Raw genomic sequence first — 15,484 nt, 5'->3', positions numbered from 1 at the left:
TATAATATATCGTTCATAATTGTCACAAAAGACTCAAGTCCCTCCGTCTTACGAATTTTCGATCAGGTCATGTGTCCTGACGCGAGCTTAACATTTTATACCCATCCCAAGAAAAGTGCTCAAAGCCGCTAAAGAAGTTTCACTTCAAAAAAATCCTAATTAAAGAATTTTGCAAAATAATAACGGGAGTGAACAGAAAAGAAGTGACAGCGTTCTTTTATATATATTCTAGCTTGCGAAAATATTGTCTTAAATTTTTTATCTGTTTATCATTCACTGATATCAAAATCGATAATTAACCAGTGGGAGGCTGCTTTGCACCGGATGCCGGCTAGATTATGGGTACCACAACGGCGCCTATTTCTGTGAAATTTCCGTAAAGCAGTAATGTGTAAACATTACTGTGTTTTGATCTGAAGGGCGCCGTAGCTAGTGAAATTACTGGGCAAATGAGACTTAACATGTTACGTCACAAGGTGACGAGCGGAGTTGTAGTGCCGCTCAGAATTTTTGGGTTTTCCAAGAATCCTAAGCGGCACTACATTGTAATGGGCAGGGCGTATCAATTACCATCAGCTGTACGTCCTGCTCGTCTCGTCCCTTATTTTCATAAAAATAAAACTCACTGATATCAAAATCGATAATTAACCAGCTTTCTTTCGAGCAACATTTCGCGTTTGACAGCAATGAAATCATCAAAATCGATTCAAGGAATCTTGTGATATTAATACTTGTGTAAACGCGTGTATCACACGCGGAACCCTTGAGGTATTAGGTATAAGCAATCGGTTGTCAATCGCTACGCGCGTGCCCCTATTATTCAAGTTATATGTATATATTTCCTTTTTCTATTTATTTAATCGGAAAGTCCTCTGAGGAACGGAGACACACAAACACAGGTAATTCTTTCTTCTGTCATCGTACGAGTCTTAAGGTTAAGCTTTGGCTTTGTCAGATTGAAAATTTATTGAAGTAGGCGTTAATTTGCGGAAATCCATAATTATACAAATGATTTGAGTTTTCTTTAGTGTTAATTCCTGTTGTTAAATGCTGTCAGTCTCGTGCCAGATTTTGGCGAGACAGCACGTCCTGAGGATGCCTCGTGTAGAGGCGAAACACGTGTCGAATTGTTTAAAGACAAGTATTGGCAGAATTAACACTAAAGAAAACTCAAATCATTTGTATATTTGTCAGATTGTTCCTGGACAGGTGAATAGAAGTAGCGTGAATATCACGCCCGCTGTCTTATTTGCGCGCCTCAGCCCTGCAAATGTAAGTACGGGTGAATCGTAATTTGTGTAAACTAATTTAACAATGTGTTACGAGCCCAATTCAGCTACGAACTGAGTTTGATTTGAAATACTTGACTTACTAGACTTGCCTTACTATTATTACCTACTCTGTGTCCTATTTTGTGGCCGAGCCGCGTCATAAATATAAGGTGACCAACCGTAATTTAAAAAAGAGTATTTTACTCTATTTCATGTAATAATAATAGGTATATAACACTAAGAAAGTAAGCTTATATACTCTTTTTACTTATGCCAGCCGTACTCATTACCATAACAAAAAAAAATTTACAAACTGAACTGGTTGGGCAGCCAAAGGCGTTAAAAAAAATACCTCTCGACCGTTTCTGAGCGACGCAACAATCAGTCACGTCAAATTAGAATGTAAATGTAACTAATTGAAGATAATAAATATGTTTAAAAACTTAAATTAATGAACTTTTTGATTAATCTGTAGTTGTTCTTTATCCTGTGTGAAATCGAATTAACTCTACATATTATTTATTCTATAAAGAGTTGTCAACCCTAGAGTATCGTGATAACACAGTACAGGTACAGCACCGTTTCGGGAAGTCTAGGCTAGGACTTCGAAAAAGTATTTTATACAATTATTATCAGCTGTTTGTCCGTTTATGTACAAGTTTACGTCTGGGAAAAACGCAAAAATCTTTTAAATAGATATAATTCAAATGTACTACCGCCGAAGACAGCAAGCGTCGCAAATATGTTGGTCTCAGTGAGTCATACATCTTTGTGCCGTTTGGTGTCGAGACACTTGGCCCGTGGGGCCCAGAGGCGCGGAGAATGTTCAAAATACTATCTTCGCGCCTCAATAAGGCTACTGGAAACCCAAGCGCTGGCAGCCATTTCGGTCAACGGATCAGCCTTGCTATCCAACGCGGTAATGCTGCCAGTATTCTTGGTACGCTTCCACGTAATGATAGTTTTAATTTTATGTAGTCGTAGTATTGTAAATATAGTTATAAGATTTGTTTTGTTTGAATAATAAATATACTATTCATTCTAATGTTGCATCAATGTAAGAGTTCGGGATAACAAAGAGGCTTCATAGTATCGCCCTAGACTAGGAGTAAACTAAGTCTGTGTACAAAAATAAAACAAAATTAATCCAATCAAACACACTAAAAATAATCTTTTGGAATTTGGTGCAATATTTAAACATGACGAATTCCGAATTAACGCCTTATTTGGTCACATGAAAATCTTGTGCTGATTTGCAAAATCATTAACTTCAATAAATTCATGCACCTTATTGAAACTAATTGTGATTTGTTCAATCGGCTCAATTTTTAAATAAATATAAATAGCGCGTGCTAATTTAGAATAATTGGTAAATAATGTTTGTTTTAAATTAAAAAATTTGAATCGAAATTCAAAATTCTGACTCTACAATAACCTAGAAAATTTCGAAAGCTTTCTATGAGTTCAGATTTTTTTGAAATCGGTCCAGAAATGGCCGAGAAACAATTTAACACAGAAATCAATTGGGAGTCACCCGGTGGGAGCTCCGGTCAGCCTGGCTTCGCTCATAAAAGATATACCCCTTTTTCATAATAGTCTGCTAACTTAAAGCATTGCTAATTCTCACTCTGTCTTCTTCTATTGACCTAAGTCAGAATGAGAAAAAACACTCCTAAGCGGCTGTTTATAGTAAGCGGACCATTATGAATAAAGGGGATAGTATATTTGCTGCTTTATAGCATCAACGCAAACGACTCCGCGGGCAGTAGCTTGTTAAAGAAAAAATAACAACTAAGTATTATAAATATTTAAAGTTGTAGAATGTTTGAATAGACTAATAAAGGATTAAAACTCGAATTTTAATTGAATTTTTCGTTATTGCGGATTTACATATATTAGAAACACAATATAAAATATTTTAAAAACGAACTGGCAAAGATTACATCAAACATAATATTTTTTATGTTGAAGATTTACTGTAAAAGGACACATCTATAAGACACCAACCAAAAACTGTTATATTTTTTTGAAACTTCAAACAAAATAATATTAGTTCTATGAAGTACATAATATAATTGTTTTTATTCAAAACTATATAATATTTACTGAAAATTGAAGTAACATTTTTTAATTGTGAAAAAAAGTCTAAATGTCTATTTTAATTTCTTATGTCGAGCTACCTCCGTAATGGGTTATTACTTTGGAATAAAATTTACGTCATTGTATAGGAAATTTTGTTTCCTAGACATAAAGCAACATAATTAAAAAAAAAAAAAAACAAATCTATATGAACCGAAATTGCATTTTTGTTATCTAAAAACTATGAAAAATCTTCGAAATTTCGTTTTTACCCAACCCTAAGTGTATTCCTTCGATGGTCCATCACAATATTAGCGCGTAGCGGGATCTCGCGATAACAACAGGTGTGGTACGAACTCAGAAAAAAGCTAAAAAACCCAACGGTAATGCCGTGAGAAAGCAAGCAGATGGTTGCATTTTTTTTTAAACAGTCATCGACAAAAGAGCCAGCAATGTTTTTTTTTCTGTTAGTTTTTAACGTAACATCAATTCGATAAAGTTTGGAGCGGATTGGTCACACTTTGTTAAGTGTTCAATTTCTATATCATTTACAAGAAAGATATTAAATTATTTTATACAAATAGTAATTTAAACTTTACAGTGGCATCGTATAGAAAGTTTATGTATTCCTAATTTGGATAAGTAGTTTCATTTTGCGTGCAAATCAAATCAGATGTTTTTAGTTTGGTAAAAAAATTACTATTATTACAAAAATGCTTAAAGTTAAAAATTTTACCATTTTCCACGAATTCGCAAATTCGCATGAAACCCAGTTCAGGGATTCACGGATTAACTTACCTGGGATGTTCGCAGACTTCTGACAACATCATATTTTCGTTCCATACCAAACGAGATGAAAACTTAAAATAGGTACTTTTGTAGAAAAAAGAGCATTTTACGTATTTCTATGTTATTGGTAGTGGCGCACTCAATTTTTTTATATGGACATGGAGGACAAACGAGCTAAAGGTGTTACCTGGTGTTAAGTGATCACCTCTGCCCACATTCACTTGCAACACCAGAGGAATCACAGGACCGTTGCTGGCCTTTAAGGAAGGTGTAGGCGCTTTTTTTGAAGGTGCCCATGTCGTATCGTCCCAGAAACACCGCACAAGGAAGCTCATTCCACAGCTTTATAGTACGTGGAAGAAAGCTCCTTGAAAACCGCACTGTAGAGGACCGCCACACAGCCAGATGGTGGGGATGATATCCTTACTTGTGGCGTGTCATGTGAAGGTGGAATTTGGCGGCAGGAATCCAGGTCAAACAGCTCTACAGTACACGGTATTTGGCTAAAATTAATATCTTTATCTAATAATATATAAAATTCTCATGTCGCGGTGTTTTTAGTTAAACTCCTTAGAACCGGCTTGACCGATTCTCATGAAATTTTGAGTGCATATTGGGTAGGTCTGTCTGTATATCTATTTTTGATCCCCCCTAAATGTTTAAGGGTGGTCCACGCCATTTATTTTTTTTTTGACATTTTTTTTAAAATTTGATTATGAGCATTAAAAAATACTAAAACAAACATTTGTATGACAAAGCTAAGATGTGACGTCACATTTTATTTTATCTTTATTTCATCACAATTCTAATACTGCATACTTATTACATTGTCTTGGACTTTCAGAAAATCCATTCCGACTCAAAAACGACTCATCCCGTCGAGGCAGTATATAATCCAGTGGAGACTTCAAGAACAATCAGGTAATTTAAAAACATTTACGCTGTTATTACAAAAAAGTAATTAAAACATTTCTCCACAGTGCGGTTTTCAAGTAACTTTCTACCACGTACTACAAAGCTGTGGAATGAGCTTTCTTGTGCTGTGTTTCCGGGACGATACGACATGAGTACCTACAAAAAAGCATACACACCTTCCTTAAAGGCCAGCACCTGTGATTCCTCTGATGTTGGAAGAGAATGTGGGCGGTAGTGATCAGTTAACATCAGATGACCCGTACGCTCGTTTGTCCTCCTTTTTCATAAAAAAAGGAAATATTCTTGACTATATTCTCCTTGAGAGGAAATAATAGCTGAGGTCTTTTTCAGATTTAATAATTTTTAAACATATCGTCGCGCTAACGCGGGCGAGACAATTGTAAGTGCTACAAGAATGACTCGACGACTCATATAGCCGAATGGTTAGTGACCCTGACTACTAAGCTAGAGGTCCCGGGTTCGAATCCCGGTAGGTGCAATCATTTATATGATGAATATGGATGTTTGTTTCCGAGTCATGTGGATGTTCATATGTATTTATGTATGTTTATGTAAGTATATTGTATTAAATATATCGTTGTCTTGTGCACATAGTACAGGCTATGCCTAGTTTGGGGCAAGATAATTTGTGTCAAAGTGTGTCAATAAAAAAAAAAGTGCAGATCCAACTAAAAAACGCGAGTAAAATACAAAAAAATCAGGGTTTTGTTTTCGGCGATTTCCTACTCTCAAAACTAAGTCAATCATTATAAAATTTTGGATACTAAATGGGAAGGAAGTTTTGGTATTTTCGCTTATTATTGTCGGGTTTGTATACTAGCCTTCCCAAATCAGCAGTGCCCCAGGGCACTAGATTAATCAGATACACCAAAACTGAGTCCGTACTGTACCGCACCCTACTCGCACCAATTTATGACCCTTATTTTGTTTATAAGATGGTTTATTTTAACATGGTCTTATAGCTTGTTTCAATAGCTTTCTGATAATAATAATATTGACACACTCTTACACAAATTATCTTGCCCCAAACTAGGCATAGCCTGTACTATGAGTACAAGACAACGATATATTTAATACAATATACTTAGTTAAACATACATAAATACACATAAACATCCTTGACTCGGAAACAAACATTCATATTCATCATATAAATGATTGCACCTACCGGGATTCGAACCCGGGACCTCTAGCTCAGTAGGCAGGGTCACTAACCACTGTGCTATAGGGGTCGTCAAATACATTCACACAAATCATCCTAATTATACGCAATCTTTTGCTATATGTAAAATAATTCGCGTTGATAGAACGCTGCGTGAGCGCAAAAATCGAACTATCGTAGTTTCCCGGAATGAAAAGGCTAGGCCTCTTGTTTGCAGCATACATGATAGAGACGTTTTACACACTTTCTGAAATAGTAACATACATACAAATAATCACGCCTCTTTCCTGTAGGGATAGGCAGAGACCACTTCTTCCCACATGCTACGATCCTTACTTGTTTCGCTTCGCTCACTTTCATTATTCCTTTCATACATGCTCTTTGGTTTAGAGTACTCTTAACCTGGCCTTTTAAAATAGTAAGCACTTACAAAAACAAAACAATAAAGAAAACGAAAACTGATAATAATAGTAATAATTTTGATTTAAGGTTAAAAACTAAGAAGAACATATGTATGAAAAAATGTCCATTAATGTTTCCTTTTAACGTCGCCTTAATAAAATTTCCACTACATCGTGTCGTATTAAGTGCACACCATTTTATTATATGTATAGATGTATGACATGCAATTAAAACATACAAAAAGGTTCCAGAATGTTGCTAGTGTAAAAATAAAAGTGTCTGATGCGTATATACTTAGCAGTTGTTGTTGCAAGCTGTACTGGAGTGGAAATATTCCATTATTTTGCGGGCTAGAGTAGTTTAACTCGTTTTGGTCCCAAGGCCTTGTAAATGTATCCTTTTAAGGGCAACGTAAACACATTGATTGCAATATTGGACATGAATTGCAATAAATGTCTGTACTTTGCAGCGAGGCTTACTCGTTAAATATTTTGTAATTAAGTAGCTATTTTTATCGTCTTTGGAATATTTGTTTATTTAATAAAGCCTCACACAGACGAGGTAGATTGCGATTGTTATATATGGCAAGAGTTCTATATTTAACTTAACAGCCTTATTATTTTGTTACGACTTAATAATTGTGAAATAAAATAAATAATTGTATGCGTTTTATATGATTAGGTAAAATGTATGTTCCTTTAATTACCCTTATTAATTATTTATGGACGATTTATTCTGTCTGACATAAAATATTTTTACATATTTATTTTATTTATTTATACGTCTAGATACAGCCTCTTGCTGCTAGACAACTGATGAAAACGGGCCGTGTTTACTACTTTAGTGTGCCTGACAAGCTATGTATTACACTAGCGATTTGTGTTAGTCGCGATTTGTATGTCACTTTGTGTTAGTGTGTGTACGTTGCTCAAAATAGAGGTTTATTGTCAACCTTTTTTTTCAATGTTGTCACAACTGTCACAGTCTATCCAGACGCATTAATGATTTAAGGCCTGTTCGTTATAACTGAATGTAGTTGTTGATCATAGTTTCTTTTGATATTTTGTATGAAAGAATTACTCTTTAACATCAAAACATTCAAATTAACATCTTATGTCCATTCAGTAATGTTTAAAGTCTATTGTATACGTTCATTTTTTTATTTATTTATTATTATACATAACTTAAGGCTTAACAACAGATAGTAGTAATATTAAAATTTACTTCAGTATAGTATGTTTCTGTCTATACTTTGAAAATTTTTCTTTCTAATCTGTAGTATCATTAGGTAGTGTTTTTAATATCATAGGTAATACATAGTTACAGGTTCTTTCACCTATATACGTTGTTATATTTAGGTAGGCAAAACTTAATAAGGTAGGCTAGTTTCCTCATATTTTGTTTTTTTTTTTTTCATATTTCTTAAGATTACAATATGTGTTATTAAGTTCTACAACTAAAATAGCGAATCTTATTCTAGATTGTATCGACATGACATTATAATAGGAAAATAGTTCTACGTAGTTATTATTAAATTTATTTTTTAATGAATTGTAATGTACTTTTTAACCGACTTCAAAAAGGCGGAAGGTTCTCGATTCGATCTTTATTTTTTTTTATGTATGAACACCGAGTACTCTGAGATTAAAAATTTCAATTTACGTAATTATTCAATAATTAAAAAATTAAAGTTAGAGGTTTGCATAAGAGGTGTATTAAATAAAATTTTCAGTTAATTGCTACTTTTCAGTTTTTGAAGTCGGTTTTTTTTCAAGCATGATTTTTATGTTCTCCCGTAACAGCACAATCCGTATCCAACTACACTCAGCTAGAGCAAGGTATATTTAGAATTTGATTTCGGGTTTGATTTTGGTGCGAAGGAGACGGACGCGAGCACGAGGCAATAACATTCTGTTTTAGCAATGGAAATGTAATTATTTTGCAAGACGATTAAAAAAGTTATTTACAAAATTTTGTTAATTTAAAGAGGCACTTAACTGAAATATGACACTCCATCCATGTTATGTTTGGATTTGCTGTTATTTATACAGTTTTTCACTGAAAACTTTGGCTTTGCGTGGCGTTGTACTCAAAGCGCGGTCAAAACAGGACTGAATGAAAACTCTGCTTAATAGACGCGTAGGCAGAGTTTTGTTTCAATTTAGTGTTTAGTTGTTTATTGTACGTCAATGAGTTGGATAGATGATTCAGTGTGAATAGTGCAATTGTGGCACCGCTTAGAATTTGAGCTTTCAATACTCCTGAACGGCACTGCATTGTAGGTGGCAGGGCGTAGCAGTTCAGGGCGAAGCCTAACTCGTCTCGTCACATCTTTATCAATATCAAAATATATTTTTTTTCTTTTTTCAGGTGTTCGTGGTCTTGCTCCTGGATACACAAAGAAATATTACGTGCGAAGATAACATTTTTAACGAAATTAATCACAATGTTTTATACATCTTGACCAATAAGCTGCTTAAGTGTACAGATATTCTTCGGGATGTATAAAATATTAATCATAATTTGATTCGTTAAATCGCAAATTGATTTTGTGAGTGAAATGTGATACAGAAGAGGATATTTGTGACCCAATGTCTAGTCAAGTAGTGATCCCAATCAATAACAACCCATGTGTATTTATAGCCCAAACACATGGTCGGATTTGTTACGGTCGGACGGTCCGGTGGGCGCCTCGTACGAATTGGTCTGGCCTCGTACTTGGTACGGTTTTTTTATGGAAAAGGAGGACAAACGAGCGTACGGGTCATCTGGTGTTAAGTGATCACCGCCGTTGACATTGTCTTGCAACACCAGAGGAATCATAGGAGCGTTGTCGGCCTTTAAGAAAGTCGTACGCGCTATAATATAATAATTTTAATAATCCATATACCATCAAATATGGTCCGCTAACTAGATTGTGATTATTTTATAGCGATAGAAATGACTGTACAATATTGTATATTTTTATTGAAAAGAGCGCAAAAAAGGAATGCTGGGAGAGTTTCTTGCGCCGCTTCTTCTCTTTCAGAACGCCATTTGTTTCCGAAGCGGTAGTAGTATCAAGTAGTTTTTAGAAATGACATCAAAAAGAATTGTAAAGAAATCAATTTTGAGAAAATATACACCTTTTTATGCCTTTTAACAGACCGCGTCCGATGGTTCGGCCGTACCAAATCCGATCATGTGTTAGGCTATTATAGTTTCATTTGATACAAAAACTCTAAAGAGCATACATAATAAATTGAAACGTTATGGGCGTGATAGTAAGTGTGCAAAACTATCCGAAGTCAATTAACAAAGAGCCATATTTTTTTTTTTTTTTTTAATTTTTGTTAAAATTTAATCAATAGGTACAAATGTTTTCATGTAAAGTTTTCATAAAGGAAAATAAAAGTTTACTTAACTTAATTTCAACTTCAAAATATTGCGTTATTTAGTAGTGAAACGTTCAAAATTCGGACAACGATCTACCACGGTGGTATTTCTATCAACAAAATTTATGTTTATCGTGTAATATTTTAATTTTTTAATATTAAAGTTATTGAGACAATTCTAAAAACCACATCTGCCAACAGACTATTTATACAAGAAATAGAGAAAAAAATCAACTGGATTTTTTTTAAATAGGCCTATAGTAATTACTCTTCAATACAATAATATAATGTCCTCAAATGAGCCGTGCTAGATTGATTTATTACAGAATTCGTATTATATAAAAAAAAAATTTTAACTTTCTAAGTAATGATTTATGGATATTATTACATGTTGAAATGGTTACGGATAGGTACTTTTTTATTACATTAAGGGCGACACGAGCAGGACGTTCAGCAGATGGTAAATGATACACCCTTCCCATTACAATGCTGTGCTGCTCGGGTTTCTTGAAAAACCCCAAAATTATGAACGGCACTACAATTGCGCTCTTCACTTAGAGACTTGAGACATAGAAGTTAAGTCTCATTTGCCCAGTAATTTCACTAGCACAATAATGCTTACACATTACTGCTTCACGGCAGCAAAAGGCGCCGTTGTGGTACTCATAATCCAGCCGGCATCCCGTGCAAAGGACACTTCCACTGGTAGATACTTATAAAAAATATTCGATTTTTATTTTTCCCACAGTTTATTTTTAATTTATTTAGAACTGGGTTGCAAATTAACTCTTCTTTTGTATTTTTCTGTTGTTTCGCTGATTTACTTTCTAATTTTTTCATGTTTTGTTGTTTTCTTCAGTAATCCATTTGGGTTATTTTTAGCTTTCGTGCCCACTTAACTGGAACCCGTAGATCCGAACTTGTGCGCCATGTCGTTGAGGTGATCACCTTTCGTTTTTTCAATCACTCACTTATGCCTTTACAATCAACTAGTTTATCTATGATTATGAGTGCGGTTTGTGGGATTGTTTAGACGAAATTTAGAACCCTCACACAAGTTTGGTGATACGCGGGAGCAGTTTTGGCGGGAAATCAACGCACCATCTGTCTCTAATTTTTTTTTTATGCCATCGACTTAAAGTAACAGTCAAAGGTGTAATTTTAAAGCCAGACTGTTTATTTTTTAGTAGGTAAGTAATTTAGCCTATTTTATTGTGCCCCATGCTAATAGATAAGGAAATAAGAATATAATACCTACAACAACTTTAATTTTAAAATCTAAGATTTTTATTTATTTTCTTGTAGTTTTATATCCATACGATAATTAAAAGAAAAGTGCTCTAACAATAAATCGTTTGTATGGTATCAGTGACCGTTAAATCTATATTCATTCAATAAAGGGAAGACTTACATATATATAATATTATCATTCTAGTATTTCTTCTTTGTTAGAATAAAAATACTAAAACTTCAATTTGTTTCGAGATGCCAAACAGTAATAATATATAGATATGTACTTACATAATATTGTAAGATAGATATAAATATTGAAATGTTACTTTTCGTCGATGGCCCCTTGATTTTAATTAGAATTGTGTGTATTTTAATGCTTTTTGATTGTTTTTTTTTACTTAGTATTAATCATTTGACTTTTTTCATTGTTTTTCATTATTTATTTTATTGTGTTTGCGTTTTTTTTGAAGTAGCCAAAAAGTAAAACAAGAATTTTATATTTAATTATAAAAATAGCCTATAACATACCTATAACAAACTATATAAAAAATAATAAATACAATATACAAATATTTACAATAATACGAAATAGAAATCCAACTTAAATAGTTAGGTACATAAAGCGTTTCTAAGGCTCTATTTAAAACTGATTCAATATAAGATTTTTGCCATTCAGAATACTTACAAAAAGTTTATAGAATCAAAGTTTGTCCTAAATAAATTAACTTCTGACGAAAGCTGGTTGTGAGTAATCACCTCCAACCAAGGGCAATAACACAAATATTACAGTACTCTAAAGAGGATGTGTGTTGAAGTTTAGTTAACTAGTTCAAGTACTATCTGTAATCGTAAATATCTAAGAAAAGTTAAAAGAAAAGAAACGAAAAATATATTTAATTGTTATTGCATTATTGTAAGCAAGTTAACGTCTTGAAAATTTTCATGTCACGTAAGCACCATTGCTGGATTACTTAAGCAAGCGCGGGGCCCGTAGCAAACTCTTTCAAAGAGCCCTTTATAGAGTTTCATACTTTTGTGACATAAGTCGATAAAATATATCACATCTTAATAAGTTTCACTCAAAAAATTATGCTATGACATAGATAGATCAGTGAGATTTAAATATGCGGCGAATTTCTTGCTGGGCCCGTAGCAATTGCTTGTGTTCCTACGTGCTAAATCCGGCACTGTACAGCACACGTCTTATATTTCTTGACTGTGTTTGACTTGAAGTTTCTGTAAAACTTTAAATAAATGGATCGCATTGTAATCGTTACGCTTTTGTATATTACGTCAAAGTATCAACTGATTATTGTTTTAATCACATTGAGTGTGTTCTTAATTCAATGTATATGTTTTTACTAGAAATTGGTCCTGTTTTCTAATTATTATACATGTTAATTAAAAATGTAGCGTATTGCTCTTAGATTATTGTATGTTATATTGAATTAGCGCCATCTAGCGTCGAATGGTGAAGACAAGTCATTGTCGGGGTGAGGTAGTAGGTTGTATAGTACTGTATCACAACTTTTAGGAGAAACTGTATAGCCTGCTAACTTTCCTCGCTGATGACAATACTACAGAAGAAGAGAAGAGAAGACACGGCTTATATTCTAAGACAATTTGTGAAACCAATTTCTAGACTAGACTAGAATGTAAGCTAATAAATGTATTAAATCATTACAAAATGTGTTCTTTTTTATTGAAGAGGAGGACAAACGAGCGTAAGGGTCTCCTAATGTTAAGGGCTCACTCTTGCAACACCAGAGAAATCACAGGTGCGTTGCCGGTCTTTTAGAAGGGTTTACGCGGTATTTTAAGTAACCCATGTCGCCTTGTCCTTGAAGCACATTTCATGGAAGCTTATTACATTACAGGAATAATCATTGGGTGCAATGGAAACTTAGTGTCAATATTAATAAGGCGCTTAAACCTTTTCGGCATTACAAACAACTTGGCATAAAATTATACCTCAGAATAAACCAAGAATATACAAAATGTTTACAAATAGACATATTGCTTGCGATTGGTTTATTCGGAAGTATAACCGTTCCCGCGTTTTCGTACAAGTCTGCTTTCGGAATTATTACTGTATTGACAGTGCTGTCAGCGATATAGTCAACTTTTTGGAAGGAAGGGGTACGCGGGTTTTTTTGAAGGTGCCCATGTCTAATCGTCCCGGAAACACCGCACAAAGAAGCTCATTCATATTATCATATTCATCATAGGAGCGTCTTTTAGTTTTGAAGGCCTGGAGGCAAAGTGGATGAATGATACTCTTCTAGATGATGAGGATATTCCAGTTAGCGGCTTGAGGAAGAACGTTCAGCGGCAGTAAAAGTAAGTAAAAAGGTTTGTATATACAATATACAAAACAAAGATACTGAAAAAAATATATTTTGACAACCCGCAAAGATAGAATTTTGGCTGGTTTGGCTTATTTGAAATTGGCTGATTGGTTTAAATTAGCGGTGAGGTTTGGGAGGCAATCCTCATTCCTCCGAAAGCCGTACTGCTCAATAATTAATGTGTTCTTCAGATATTATTTTCTTATGAATTTCAAAGTTGAGCTTTAATGAGAAGAAGTCCCAAGAAACTCTATGCCACTTTTTTAAATCAATATTTACAGCTTCATTTTACAAATATTATAATTATAAGCTATTATACAAAGTATGTAAGTGAAAAAATGTAGGTAAATAATGATAAATTCAATAGTTATTTTGTATGCATCAATATTACACATGCTGTAATAGTTATCTATGTAACTGTAGTGTAATAAGGGGTATTAAAACACGAATGTGGATTTATCACAAAGACGAAGCCGAGTGTGATAATAGTATTACATGAGTGTTTTAATACCTAATTATCAACAGTTGCATACAAGACTTTATCTACACCCAGAATATGAATCTTCTAAAAGATTCTGAAACAGTTAGCTTACTGCTATCATTAAAACAGCCCTAGTAGTAACCTAATATCATTCATTACTGATTATATACAAATAAACTAAGTATTAATGAAACATTTATTTAAGTAGTAATTTACATTTTGTATGGTGCAATAATTAAAATTCACTCGAATATAATGTTCTTTTGCAGCGTTTAAAATGAATCACTCATTTTTTGTAAACAAAACAATAAAAATGGCGGGGATTCGATTAACCTACTTTTTTTTAAGGCTCGCGACTTCTGGTATTGTGGAACGCGCGTAAACAAAAATGTTCTTTTTTTGAAAATCATACAGATACTACGCATAGAGCAATAAGAATGTGGCTGTCTGTTGAAACTCTTTGCGCATGAGGGGATCGAAAAAAAAACACAGGAGTGTTGTTATGAAATTCAGTACCTACAACATTACAACACTCGTTTGGATGATGTGATGGTTATTAAAACATTGGGTGTTTTAATGTTGCCAATAAGCTAACTGTTTCAGAATCTTTAATAGACGATTTAAAGCATGGGTGTAGATAAATAAATAAAGATAGTTTGCGAACTTTATAATCACTTGGAGAAATTAAAGCATAAAGCAGCTGTAAATTTATCAATAAGAAACAGGGTCTTTGATGACAGGATCATCCAGCCACCACAAGAAGCACCTGCTTCATAGCTGAGAGCCTGCAACAGTATAGGGGATAGAACGTAGCCTTGCGGAACACCAGCATTTATGTGCTTTAAATCGGAGGATGCTCCGTCAATTACAACATTAATATTTCGATCAACCGAAAAGTTAGCGACCCGTATACATAACCTATCGGGAAGCCTGCGGTATTCTCAAAACTGCCATCCTATGACTGATGACTGATCGAAGGCTTTTGCTATAACCAGATTTACTGATAACGGGAGAGGCCCATTTATGGGTGAGATATACAAGAAGATCACCAGCTGAGTGACCCGACGGAAACCGTATTGGCATTAGCTGATCGACTGGGCGTGAAACCATGGTTAAGAACTGCGACAGTGAAATGAGCTTGAATGTGAAGTGTATGTATTATCTTCCACTTCTGGGATTCGCGTCGGCGCAATAACCAGTTGTGTCGGGCCATATGTTAAAGCGCAGTCGTCAACAGATCTCCCCGCATGATCGTGGGTAGGTGTATTAGCAGTATTACATAATAATATTAAACCACAAGAAATATTGCCATAAAGCTCTCAAGCTAATATATACCACAGAGTATACATATAAATACGTATTAATTTTAGTTTAAAAACTCTATACAGGACTAAGCTTTCTTGAGAAAT

At 34.1% G+C, this 15,484-nt stretch overlaps 1 long non-coding RNA gene across 1 annotated transcript in view; it reads left to right on the top strand.

Moving 5' to 3' along the window:
- The window catches only part of LOC126964463 (uncharacterized), a 147,891-nt gene extending 134,957 nt beyond the window's left edge, over positions 1–12,934 (top strand). The window contains exons 5-6 of the long non-coding RNA XR_007729382.1: positions 4,984–5,060; positions 9,010–12,934. This is a non-coding gene — a long non-coding RNA (uncharacterized LOC126964463). The remainder of the gene's footprint in view (positions 1–4,983; positions 5,061–9,009) is intronic.
- Positions 12,935–15,484: the final 2,550 nt, after the last annotated feature.

The sequence above is a fragment of the Leptidea sinapis genome, chromosome 5 (genome assembly GCF_905404315.1).
Source record: "Leptidea sinapis chromosome 5, ilLepSina1.1, whole genome shotgun sequence".
NCBI lineage: Eukaryota > Metazoa > Arthropoda > Insecta > Lepidoptera > Pieridae > Leptidea > Leptidea sinapis.
Note: the sequence above shows the minus strand (reverse complement) of the source record. Positions and strands in the feature narration are given on the sequence as shown.